Source organism: Petaurus breviceps, unplaced genomic scaffold (assembly GCF_028583685.1).
Source record: "Petaurus breviceps papuanus isolate PSGF00001 unplaced genomic scaffold, PetGlider_PUasm1.0 98, whole genome shotgun sequence".
Classification (NCBI taxonomy): Eukaryota; Metazoa; Chordata; class Mammalia; order Diprotodontia; family Petauridae; genus Petaurus; species Petaurus breviceps.
Genome location: NW_027187460.1, coordinates 50,409,487 through 50,423,620, shown reverse-complemented (window position 1 = coordinate 50,423,620; position 14,134 = coordinate 50,409,487). Strand labels below are relative to the sequence as shown.

Genomic DNA, 14,134 nt, shown 5'->3' with positions numbered 1-14,134 from the left:
GCATGCCGTGCTCCGAGCTGCATCCAATCAAAGCTGCAGCAGTGAGCGCGTCATCCTGTTCTTCCCCAGTGATTTGCTTATTGAATAAAGGTACATTTTTCTGTTCACATTTACCTGTTTATTAAAATTGCTGTCAATGTTCATTAAAATAAGCCCTCCCCTGAAAAAAAGCCCTCTGGTGTTTTTCTGTCCAAAAAAAATAATAAGACAGTGTCTTATTATCGGGGAAACACGGTATATGTAGGTGGTTGTATAATTTTATTCAGACAATTGCAGCCCTGTCTGTGGTATCTCTATACTAATTTCTCTATGTTTCTCTGCTTGTATTTTCTCCAAGTTCAACAGTGCTGACCTTTCCCCTGAACTAGTGAATGACTTATATATGTTTAATTAAAGTAAGACTGTTGACCCCTTTAAAGCTGTCTTTCCTTTAGAAAAGCAGATCAAAGAACCTGTGCTAGTAGGCCATCCTGGTTGTGCTAGGGTGCTTGCTAATACAACAGCTTGCTAAAGGAGACCCAAAACAATGCTGAAGAAAATAACACCTTTAAAAATAGACTAACTAAAATGGCAAAAAGAGGTCCAAAAAGCCAGTGAGAATGCCTTAAAAAGCAGAACTGACCAAATGGAAAAGGAGATCTAAAAGCTCAGTGAAGAAACTAACTCCTTAAAAATTAGAAGGGAGCAAATGGAAGCTAATGACTTTATGAAAAATCCAGAAATTATAAAACACAACAAAAAGAATGAAAAAATAAAAGGCAATGAAAAATATCTCATTGGAAAACCAACTGACCTGAAAAGTAGATCCAGTAGAGATAATTTAAAAATTACTGGAGTCCCAGAAAGCCATCATCAAAAAAAGAGCCTAGACATCATCTTTCAAGAAATTATCAAGGAAAACTTCCCTCATATTCTAGAACCAGAGGGTAAAATAGAAAAGGAAAGAAAAAACCTCCTGAAAGAGATTCTAAAATGAAAACTCCTAGGAATATTGTAGCCAATTTCCTGATTTTCCAGATCAAAGAGAAAATATTGCAAGTAGCCAGAAAGAAACAATTCAAATATTGTGAAAACACAATCAGGATAACACAAGATTTAGCAGCTTCTACATTAAGGGATCCAAGGGCTTGGAATATGATATTCCCAAAGTCAAAGGAGGTAGGATTAAAACTAAGAATCACCTACCCAGCAAAACTGAGTACAATACTTCAGGGGGAAAAATGGAATTTCAATGAAATAGAGGACTTCCAAGCATTCTTGATGAAAAGACCCGAGCTGAATAGAAAATTTAACTTTCAAATACAAGAATCAAGAGAAGCATGAAAAGGTAAACAGGAAAGAGAAATAATAAGGGACTTATTAAACTCTTCATTCCTACATGGAAAGATGATATTTGTAATTCATGAGGCCTTTCTTAGTATTATGGTAGTTGGAGGGAAAATATGTATGTATGTATGTGTATATATTTCATATTTGCAAAATCTCTCCAATGCCTCCCTTCTCTCCTCTGCCACCATTGGTGGGTTTGCCTACCTCGTCTTTCCCCACTTCAATCCATCCTCCATTCAGCAACTAAAGTGATTTTCCTAAAGTGAAGATCCTACCATGTTACCCCCTCCTCCCACTCCCCTACTCTAAACTCCAGTAGCCTCTAGGATCACATACAAAATCCTCTTATTTGGCATTCAAAGCACTTCATTAACTAGCCTCCTCCTACTTTTCCAGTCTTCTTACACATTACTTCCAGTCACATACTCTTCAGTCCAGTGAGATAGGCTATTTCACAAACAAAATAATCTATCTTGTGCCCCTGGGCATTTTCTCATGTCCTTCATGCTTGGAATGTATTCCTTCCTCAACTCTGCCTACTGACTTCCTTTAAATTCCAAATAAAATCTTTACAGGAAACCTTTCCCAACTCTTAATTCTAGAGTCTTCCCTCTGTTAATTATTTCCTAGCCTATATATAGTTTGTATATATTTGTTTACATGTGTCTCCTCCCTTAGATTGTAAGCTCCTTGAGAACAAGGACTGTTTTTTGCCTCTTTTTTTGTATCCTCAGCACTTAGCACAGTGCCTGGCACATGATATTTAAAAAAATATTTATTGATTGATGTGCTTTATGTATCACACACATGATATTCTGCATATATGCTATCATTTATCACATGTGATATATCATTCATCTCATATTCGTCATTTGTCTCATATTATATACATGTGTATAAATGTATGTATATGGATATTGTACATATATGCACACATATATTTATTGTGTATGTGTCATTTCATAGACAAAGGAAGGGAAGGAATGTGAGTAGTGACAACATGACATCCAGACTTGGCTCAGGAAACAAGTGCATGTCTTTCCACAATGGGTCATAATAGAGCTAAGCCAAGTCAAAAAGCATTTATGCCAGGCGCTGTTTATCTCTGGGTATACAAAGCTCTGGTGATAGAAACACATATTCTTATATACAAAAAGCAAGACAGTGCTTGCTTTAAAGGAATTTACATTCCAATGCAGGACTATGACACAAATAGGAGAAACAAATAGAGCCAAGGAGGAATATTTTAGTCTGACAAGTTGTAGCGGCAAGCACCCCAGCGTCCCCACGGTGACTGCCAACACAGGTTCTTAGATCTGCTTTGCTAAAGGAAAGCAACTCAAAAAGGGTTAACAAGCTTACTTTAATCAATCAAACATATATCGTTTACCTAGTTCAGGGGGAAAAGGTCAGCACCCCAAACTTCGGAGTATACAGAGGTTACGAGCATAAGTTACAAGAACATTTCAGCAGACAGGCTTCCAAACTGCCCAACCATTATATACATCCATACCAAATCACATTTTCCAGAGAGGGAAGCATCAACATCTGGGTTTTTCAAAGCCAGGGGGCTCTCAACGGCTGCCCAGGGTCTCATCTGGTCAAATCACACAACACTTCTCAAAGTGAGCCCCCAAAGCAAAGCCTCACATCAGGGCTTATATAGCCTTCTCTTGGCTCAGAGAATGTAACAACCTTCTTGACCCACTGCCCAATCACAAAGTATCTCCTGAGAAACAAGCCTCCCACCACAGGCTCCAGGTGCACTTAAGCCTAGTGGCAGGGAAGATCATAAAAATTTACATTCCCATTACACAAGTATCAAGAATGGTAAGTGGAATCACAGGACAATTGATTAAGCTGTATTTGCCAGGAACAGGAATGGTGATTTGATAACTGTTCCTACAGCAAGAGGTAGAAAGAGTGTGGTGAACTCTTAACCAATCAAGAATTCAGGCTTCTGGAGTGCTGTAGGAGTGCCAAGCTGGATTCCAATTGTATAGCATAGCAAAATGGTAGGTAGATCAGAAGTGCACTATGGTAAAATTGGGATTTAGTAAACACAAGGGGTGATGTTGCACAAAATAAGTATTGTTGGTTCAATTATTTTTCAATTTAAAGCTTGCTTTAAAAGAAAAAAAAAGACCTACAATCTTAAAGTAGGAGAAATTCATTTTAAAGTGCTGCTTTAATAAAGATAGCTGCCAACATGCTAAAAGGTTGTGTTCCAACAGCTTATTAGTTGTTGGGAATCTTAAATATATTCCCCATATATTAAAATACTGGTTTTCTAGGCATCTCCCAGGTAACCTATTATTATATATAGCTCATATCAACTGTGCTTGAAATACCTATTTAGGCATATTGGCTTTAGGCGAACCAGACTAAATAAAAAGTGATCTGAAAAATCCTGTTCTATGGCTGAGGAGTTTGGTAGTAGTGATAGTGATATTTTAAGGAATACCCAGCCCAAATAGGAGGGGTAGGAATTATAGGGTTGGAGGGAGTTTTTCCCTGTCTAAAGGATGATTTTATGAAAATGCCTTCCATATAAGTGGGAATAGGGCATAAAGAAGTGTCTATTTTGCAGAGAGGGACAAAAAATGCAGCTTTGGAAGGAGTCTGAGTATGCAGAAATTGGTGGATTTTTTTTTTAAAGAGGAATCTCTGGTCTAGAACTTTTAGAACTACATGGCTAGGTGGCCAGGTAGGATGACCTGGGTATCGAATCCGGGCTCAGACACTTATTACCCACCCAGAAACATCTGGCCGAGTAACCTTGAGCAAGTTACTTAACCCCGATTGCTTTAAAAAAAAAACAACAAACTACATGGCAAGCTATAATCACGAGTTGAACACCCCAGGCTTTTCTTTTCCCCTTGAGTGAGAGAGGTGAAAACTTCTCAGGCTGTACTCTAAAATCTAGTAAGGCTTCTGGATGTGGGCAACAAGCCTGAGTTCCCTTTAATCACATGATTTACAAGTACTCAAAACTCGAAGTCATCCCTCTTCTCAGTGCCACCTCAGTATAAGATATGCCAAATAAGGACAGAAGTGCTTTCTCAAATGTACATTGGCTGGTCTACTGTTTACTTGTTCCAGGTACTTGAGGTAGATTGCCCTGCTTAGAATTGTGCACCTGACTTCCAGCCAATGAAAGGAAAGGGGGGGGGGGGGAATTCCGCTAGAGCTATACAATTTCACCATTTCCTTTTGTCAGGGGAGGGGTTGCCCTTTCTCAATATCTTGATAAACCATTCCTTTCTGCTTTCTTCTTTGAGAAGCATGTATGTATTATTTGGGTAAGGATCTCTGTTGCACACCGTTTTGGGGTGCATACTCCCTTATACCACCTCCCAGCATTGCAACAGATAACTATAGTGTTAAACAGAGAACACTTCCAGAAAGGTGTCTGATGAAGTGGTAGCAAATCTTCAAAAAGAAAAATGCCATCCGAGGATAACAGATCAGCAGCACAGCAAGGACAAAGAAGTCTTTCTTCAAGATTTTCCATAGCGACCCTATATGATGTCCCTAGAAAGCATATATACAATGTTTTTTGAATCAGTTGTATGGTATTTTTGTTTTTTTTTTCTTAATTTCAATAAAACATTCTGCAATATTATGAACTGTTTGTAAAGAGGGAGTTTTCTGCCTTTTAGGTTAATGTCTACCTGAGGGGAGGTCAAATGAAGTATCTTGGGGATTGGTCTTTAGTATTTTAACATTTTTTATCAGTGACTGGGATGATGTCATACTGAAGAGATTTTCAGATGACACAATGCTAGAAGGTATAACTAACAGGTGTGATGATAGTATAAAAAGAGATCCTGAATGGCTAATGGGTCAGATCCACTAAGCTGAAATAGAATATACACTTTTCTAGCTAAAGTTTTAAAAAACCAGTTTCACACGATGAGGGACAAATGATCAGATAACTTTATGTGAAAAAGAGTTTAGCAGACTAGGAGGTCAATGTGTCTCATCACAACAGTAAACTAATTTTTTTTTTTTTGCTTTTTGGAGGGAAATTGGGGTGAAGTGACTTGCCCAAGGTCACACAGCTAGTTTTTGTGTTAAGTGTCTAAGGAGATTGATATAATCTTAAAAGAACACAGGAGTTGATCATTGCTATAGTACCCCGCCCTGATCAGACTTCATCTGGAGCATGATTCCAATCTGGATGCCACATTTTAAGGGCACTATTAATAAACTGGGGTGTTCCATAAGAATAGTGAGTTAATTTCAGATCATGCCTAAAAAAGATTATTTGAATTGAAGATATTCAATGAGTCAAGCTATCCTGATTTTAATTTGATCCAGACAACCCTGAAAGGCACAGATGACGAAAATTAAGCTGAGAGAAGTTGAGTGACTTGCCCAAGGTAACCCAGTTAATAAAGTAGGCATATTTTAAACTCAGGTCAGCCTCATTCCAAATCCAGTACCCAGTCCTCTAAGCCATCTAGCAGCCAATTATATAGATACCGCGAACCCCCCCCCCAAAAAAAAAAAAACAAAGATGGAAGTTGCTGGGGTCCTTTCAAGGTATTTTAAGAGAAAAAAATGAAAATTAAGTTCGGAGGGAAATGCAGAGGCGAGGGGATGAAATGTAGGGGTTGAATGCCATATTCTCCAGGTTATGTGGTTCAGGTCCCAGAGTAATCAAGGGGCTCTCGCTCGAGAGAAGCAAGGTACAATATTTAATCAACTGGGGTTCCCAATTACTCCTATTAGGAACCTCAGAGGAAATCTCTACGCGCCTCCCAGTGATATGAACTAGGGTGGAAGTCAGTCTTCTAAATTCAGTCTATGGCTAGCTGATGCATGGGGACATGGTGGGTTATCAGACTTTTAGATTTTAGAGATCAATGAGCCTGGTTTTTACAGAAGGACCACAGACTGATAAAAGAAGCGGGGGGGCCTGAAGAGTTTGTGATAGAGGAGGGGGATGAGGCTGCATCGGCTGGAGGGGTTAGTGCCCAGCTGGAACCCAGAAAATAGTAAAGACAGCACAAGTGGGGCTTGGGTTTGGCGGTGAAAAGACGGAGGTGGTGAACTGTAAGGTTTCTGACCCAGGCGGACTTCCGGGGAGCGAGACAGACGGGCCAGGCCGATCCCAGCCGGCCTCAGGAAAGGGCTTTTGGTTTCGCTCCTCGTCTTCGCTTTTTCACGGGCTGTGAGATCGTTGAGAAGCCTTTCATGGATGTGAGGGAACACTGTCCACAGAAACAGCCCGACCAGAGGCCAATGCGACAGCCAACCAAGCATTCACCACCCAAGGAGGAGAAAGAGGCTGGCGATTGGCGCAACGGTCACAAAAGCAACACGAGACAGAGCAGGCAAACATCCCACCCCGCCGCCCACGACCGTAGTCTTCATTGGCTCGTGGTTCCGCCGCGTGACCAGCGGCCCAGAGCCAATTGGTCTAAGTGAGCCAAGGGGCGGGGTGAGGAAGTGAGGAAGACGAGGCTGCAGCAGTGGACCGGGGATCCTAGGAAGGGAACGAGGGGAGGGGCGAAGAGGGAGGGAGGGGGGCGGGAGGAGGGTTTCCCCGGAGGAGGCGGAGGGCCATGGCAGCGATTTGGCGGAGACGACGGCGGCGAGCCCGCGCGCGGCTTTGAATGAGCCGCTGAGAAAAGCCGAGGACGAGCGCACGCGCGCGTGCCTGCGTGCGCGCGCGGCCCGCGGCAGCTCGGAGCCTCCGCCGAGCTGGCGGGGAGGGGGAGGGGCAGGTGAGTGTGCGAACCGCGCGCGCCCGTGACTGGGGGAGGGGGGTCCCCCTCCCCTCAGTTCTGCGGGCTTCCCCCTCCCTCTCCTTTCCCCACCATTCCCGCACGCCCCCTCCCCCAACTGTCCTTTTTCTCGGTCCTTCCCGCTCCTTTACTCCTTTTCGTCCCCTATCCCCTTTACCATCACAAGCATGGGGACTGGTTCCGGGTCAGACAGACCACCCCCTCCCCCCCCTTCCTCCTCACCCCAGGGTGAGGGTGCTATGTCCAGGTTCTCTGCGGAGAGGTGCTAGAATCCTAGGCTCCTTTACGCAGCCCTGGGGGTGGAGGGAGGATCGTTCTTTAGGGGACACTTCACTTTGCACCCCACCTTCCCCTTAACAAAACACATCCTCTTAAAAATGTAGGGCTGCTTTTCCTAACAGCACCCAGTGTCCCAGGACTAGCTGTCTCTGTGCCCTCCGCCAACTGGCCTGGCCCCTGACAGCTGTTTCTAGTTGTGCGTCCCCGTATTCCCTTAGCCGGGCATTTCCCCTCATGGTGCTTGCACGGGCATCGATTGGCGTGTGAGGACCTGAAATGTCACTTTGTCTAGGTTTCCTACTGATAAAAGTAGCTACAGTAGCTCTCCAGAGTCTCTCTTCCCTCCTCCCCCCCCTTTAAGGTGGGTTGTTGGGATTTAAGGGTTAAAGCAAATGGAGCTCCTAGGAGTAAAGGTGTTACCAGATGTTAGGATTATGTTTTGCAAATAATCACTTCGGTAAAGCGCAAATGGCTATTTGACTTTTGATTGAAGAACTTTAATCTTGCTGTCTCAGCCCCACGAAGATCCCCGAGGTGGCATGTATTTAGTGGCTTGACTCTCTTTGTGAGTCATGGCAACCAACGTGGTCAGAACTAGAACACAGGTCTCCTGAATCTACTTCCGGGAGATTAATAGACTCAGTAATTCCCTAAATTTTTTGATTTAAGGCAGCCTACTTGGTTTTTTTTTAATACTTTTTTCCCCCTTTTCTCTCCTCACTATCCTCTGGAAAGAAATAAAAATAATGACACAGAAAGAGAGAAATACAGAACTCCTGTATGATAAAAACAAAGTCATGAAAGAAATTCTCACATTGACCATGTCTAAAACTGAGTTTCAAATTCTTATAGTCTGTCATCTTTATTTGTAGGTAACCTATTTAATTTAACGATAATTCTACACCCTTTTCTCCAAGAAGTTGTATTAACAATTTTTTGACACATAAAATGAGGGGGCATGTATGAGTGCCACAAAAGTCGGAATGGCTATGTTGCTGCATGATCACGTAATTTATTTAATTTGCATGAAGATTACAAAAACACAATATTAGAAACACAGGGCATAGTGTGTAATTTGTTTTATAATAAAAGTGGATTCTACTTAATGCTTCTTTAACTGTAAAATATGGGTTTGTAAATGAAGATAGAAAATATTCTTTGAAGTGACATTGCTTAATTCTAGTTATTTTATGTACTTGCATTGATTTCTGTAGGCTTATCTAGAAAAGATAAATTTGAACCTTCAACTTGTAATGCCATTTTTTGTTGTTTTGGAGCTGATCTTCCTTTAGTGTTACTTTCTAAGTATAATATTCCTATGGGTTTCTTAAAAGTAGAAATGTTAATGATTTATTTCCTAGGTGATTTATTACAATAAACCCTTCAGAAATTTTAGTAACTCTATTTTACAACTTGTTTTTTTGTCTCATTTTATAACTGGACTTCAAAAGTTTCAGTAAGACAGTGAGCATGATTTTAGAGACATGCTAATTTTAATGAGATTTCATAGTTGAATAGGTTGTATGGCATTCACACGTATAAATGACATGCCATATTTGCTGTGTATGAGAGCTATCACTTGGAAAGAGTGCCCTCTTTAATCATTGTATAGGACTTTGTCAAGGATGCATATGCTTTTGATGGGTTTCAGTTTGCTTTAAATGTTGGGTTTTTCATAGAAATTACATAAGAAGTATTCCAGAAGAGTGTATTAGAGTACCCACTAAATAACATCTTGAGTTGTTCTTATAATTCTATGATCCTGACAGGTATGCTTATTGTGTGGCACATTTAAAGGAGATAGTTAGAAAATAACACTGTCCATTTTTGTTAGCTTCCTACAAATACCAAAGCAGCTTTTGAGGGTTTTAAAATGCTGTTGATTACTTAGCACAGTTCTGCTACTTCTACTGTAAAGCAGGTTCTCTATGTACATAAAAGTAGAACAAAATTTTGTTTCAGCTTAACTGAGAACATTGTATCAGTGTCTACTATATGCTTAGTACCTGTTTGTATATATGTTATTGATTCTGGAATTATGACATGATTTTTCCCTTTTGCTGAGTCCTAAATTGTAGAGTTAGTGCTAAAAAGTTTAGGAGCATGATATTATATCATAGTGTATTTTAAAGAAAATAAAATTCTGTACCTTTAATGCTAGCAAAGAAGTATGAATGGGGAGTACAAACCTTGAGTTTCTTTATAAGATGACTTGTGCTGAAATATTCAAAAACCATATGATGCTTTTGTTATATTGCAAAATTCAGTATACTAAATATTAGAGATAGAGACTTGATCTGTGATTCCACTGGTTTAGAGAATTCTTGTATATGGAAGGAAACTACCTCAGCCAATACAAGTCAGCATCTTTGATGCTGACTTTTATTTAGAGAGATGCCTAGAGCAGTAAGAGGCTAAGTGAATTGCTATGGGTCACTTAGGCAAGACTTGAACTAAGTTGACCTTTCTTCCAGACCAACTCTATCTACTCTGCCAAATATATTACCACCAAATTCAGTAGCAACATCTTTAATAATAAAGATGAAATTAGCATGGAATGAGGAAATTCTTCATAGTTAAAAGGTCCCTTTATTATTTGTATTTTACCATCTGTAACAATTCCCATTTCCAAATTGGTTTCAATAGGTAAACACAATTTAGCTATATGTCCAGTTCACTCTGTAGTTCCAGTTATTCAGAAGTTCATCAAATATATTTTGAGTATGAAATAATAGAGAGGTATCAGTGAAAAGGCATAGTTGAAAGAACCCTGGATTTGAAGTGAGGAGTGACTTTTTTCTTATCTAATTCCATATCTAATACTCATGTGACCAGGGCAAGTCATTTACTATCTTTGTCTTTTTTTAACATCTTTGTCTTTTAACTTCATAGAGTTGTTTTAAAGCAAGACTTTTTGATTTTTAAACTACAGAAGAAAAGAGTTGTGTATATATATATATATATATATATATATACATATACATACATATGTGTATATATAAGATTATTTATTTTTATATATAATAAGACCTATGGAGAGATAGGGGGTACTTTTCATTTGTAGGGATTACCAGGTTGTTTTGTAGTTTAGAGGTCATAGGAGCATAGATTTAGAGGTAGAAGGTACCTTACTGTTCATCAAGTCTAATCCTCTCTTTTTACAGTTGAGGGAACTGAGGTTCAGTGAGTTGTCTTGGGCTGTACAGGTCATACATGGCAGAGCTGGGTATTTGAACATAGGTCCTCTCTCCAAATCGTGCTCTTCCTGAAAAGTAATGTAACTTGACTCTCTTATGGCCTCGTCTATAGCCTCCTCAAAAATCAAGAACAACTCCCTCACCCCCTTTAATTCTTGCTACCCAAGCACCTATTGCTCTTAATTGACTTTCTGTCTTTCCAAAGGCACTCCACTCTGGATGTAGCCCCCTCCCCCATTCAGAATTCCAGTTCCTTGTCAGCAGCTGCCTTCTGCTAGCTTTCATCAGGCAAGCAATCCCATTAAAATAATGGATTTTAAGATATGAATGACTCGTAAGCTATTTTTGTGCTTTTGTTTTTATTTTTTTTTAAACAGAGACTTTTTTTTTGCAGTTCCAAATTCTCTCCTTCACCTTCTCACTCAATGAGAAGGCAAAAGAAATAAAATCTGTTACAAATATGGGTAGTCATACAAAACAGATTTCTACATTAGTCATGTTGCTCCCCCCTCCCCTCCAAAAAAAATAAAGGAAGAAAAGGGGGAAAAAAATATGGTTCTAAATGTTTACCCTCTTGAGTACATTGGTTCTTTTTCTGGAGTTTGATAACATATTTCATCATGAGTCCTTTAGAACTGTAGTGGGCCATTGCACTGATCAGAATTACTCAGTTTTTCTAATTAGATTATTGCATCAGTATTGCTATTACTGTATAAATTGTTTTCCTGTTTCTGCTCAATTCACTTTTTTTCAGTTCATGTACGTCTTTCCAGGTTTTTCTGAATCATTTGCTTCAACATTTTTCTTACAACACAATAGTATTCCCTTATATTTATATATCACAACTTGTTTAGCAATTCTCCAGTTGGTGGACATTTCTCACTTTCTAGTATTTTGCCACAACAAAAAGAGCTTGATATGAGAGAGTGTATCTCCTTTTCTTTTTTTGGAGTATAGTCTAAGTAGCAATATTGCTGGGTCAAAGGCTATTTACAGTTTAAATAGCCTTTTTGGAAATAGTACCAAATTGCTTTCTAGAATAGTTGGACTATATCACAACTCCACCAACAATATATTAACATGATTGGTTTCTCACATCCCCTACAGAATTTGTCACTTTCTATTTTTGTCATCTTAGCCAGCCTTGTGGCTATGAGGTGGTACCTTGAAATTTCTTTAATTTGTGTTTCCCTAATAGAAATTTGGGCTACTAGGTGGTACAGTGCCATACAGCCCCAGAATTAGGAAGACTCTTCTTCCTGAGTTCAAATCTGACCTCAGACACTTACTAGCTATATGACCCTGGGCAAGTCACTTAACCCTGTCTGTCTCATCTATAAAATTAGGTGGAGAGGGGCGGCCAGGTAGCACAGCGAGTAAGAGCACCGGCTCCAGTGTCTGGATGACCTGGGGATCAAATCTGGGCTCAGATACTCAGCACCACACCCAGAAATAACTGGCCGTGTAACCTTGAGCAAGTTGCTTAACCCCGATTGCTTTAAAAGAAAAATGAGGTGGAGAAAGAAATGGCAAACCACTTCAGTATCTTCGCCAGGAAAACCCCAAATGGTGTCATAAAGAATTAGACGTGACTGAACAGCAAATAGAAATTTAGAACATGTTTTTTATATGACTAGTTATAGTTTTAAGTTCTCTGAAAACTGCCTGTTTGACATATTTATCATTTGGGGAATGGCTCCTATTGTAAGTTTGACTCAGTTCCTTATTTATCTTAGAATTATGCATTTATAAGAGAAATTTGCTGCAAAGATTCTCGCCCCCCCTCATTTTTCTCTTTTTCTTCTAATTTTAGCTGCATTGGTTTTGTTAATGAAAAACATTTTAATTTTTATCAAAATTACTCATTTTACCTCCTCTGAACCTCTCCATCTCTTATTTGGTCATAAATTCTTCACCTAGCCATAGATCTGACAGGTAGTTCCCTTCCCGATCTACAAATTTACTTAGTTTATCACCTTTTATGGCTAAATCATGCACTCATTTTGAGTTTATGTTTATATATGGTGTCAGATGTTGGTCTGTTCCTAGTTTCTGCCAGACTACTTTCTAGTTTTCCAAAAAGATTTTGTCACATAGTGAATTCTTGCCTTAATGGGTTTATTAAACACTGGGTTACTGAAACTCATTTGCTTCTGTATATTATGTACCTAATTTATTCAACAATCTATTTCTTATCTAGTACCAGTCAATCAGTAAAGATTTATTAAGCACCTCCTATGTACCAGGCACTCTACTAATCCCTGGGGATACAAAAAGAGGCAAATGACAGTCCTTACCCTCCAGGAGCTAACAGTCTAATAGGGGAAACAAGATGCAAACAAATACCTAGAAAGTAAAGCTATATACATGTTAAACTGGAAATAACAGAGAAAGCATTGGAATTAAGAGAAGTTAGAGAAGGCTTCCAGTAAGAGGCAATAGGAAACCACTGGAGGTTTTACTGAGTGTGACATGAGTGCTTTTGGAAAACCTCTTGAATTGCTGAGTGGAACACAGATTGGAGTTTGGAGACACTTAAGAAAGGCAGACCCACTAATAGATTATTGCAATAGTCCAGGTGAGATAATGAGGGCTTACACTGGAGTGGTGACAGTGTCAGAGGAGAGAGATGTTATGAAGGTGAAATATATAGGCCTTGGCATAAGATTGGAAATGGGGAAGGAATGAGAGATAGATGAAGATTCCAGGATGATTCCTAGGTTGCTAGCCTGAGGGACTGGGAGGATGTGTTGCCCTCTCCAGTAATAGGGAAGATGGGGGGGAGGGTTTAGGGGGAAAAATGAATTCTGCTTTGGACATATCATGATGTCTACTGGACATCTAGTTCAAGATGTCTGAAAGGAAGTTGGAGATGCAGTATTGGAGATCATCTGAGAGATTGGCGCAGGATATATAGATTTTGAGGATTGTCAGCATAGAGATATTAATTGAATCCATCAAAGCTGATGAGATCATTAAGTGAAGTGGTATAGAAGGGGAAGAGAAGAGACCTTAGGATTGAACCCTGAGGAACACCTAGGTTAGAGGACCTAACCTAGATGAAGATCCAGAAAAGGAGATATAGGAGTGGTCAGATGGATAGGAGAAGAACCAGGAGAGAACTTTGTCATGAAAACCTGGAGAGAAGACAGTGTCAGGAGAGTGATCAACAGGGTCACAGACTACAGAGAGGTCAAGAAGAAAGATTGAGAAAAGGCCATTGGATTTGGCAACTAAGAGATCATTAGTAACTCTGGATAGTTCGCTATCAGTGGAATTATAAGGTCAGAAGGCAGATTGTAAGGGATTAAGAAGAGAGTATGAGAACAGAAACTGGAAACACCTATTGTAAATGACCGTTTTGAGCAGTTTATTTACAAGGGACAGAAGACAGTTACAGGATTTATAACAGGCATGGAAAGAAAGGTCAAGCGAGGTTTTTTCCTAGGATAGGGGAGACATAGGCATATTTGTAGGTAGTAGGAAATGAACCAGGACAGAGGGAGAGAGGGGGAGAGAGACAGACAGAGAGAGAAAGAGAGAGAGAGAGAGAGAGAGAGAGAGAGAGAGAGA

The 14,134-nt window shown here is 39.9% G+C and overlaps 1 protein-coding gene across 1 annotated transcript in view; it reads left to right on the top strand.

The window, feature by feature from the left end:
* The first annotated feature begins 6,908 nt into the window (after positions 1-6,908).
* The window catches only part of EBAG9 (estrogen receptor binding site associated antigen 9), a 32,806-nt gene continuing 25,580 nt past the window's right edge, over positions 6,909-14,134 (top strand). The window contains exon 1 of the mRNA XM_069081348.1: positions 6,909-7,064. The gene's annotated coding sequence lies outside the window, so the exon portion shown is untranslated. The remainder of the gene's footprint in view (positions 7,065-14,134) is intronic.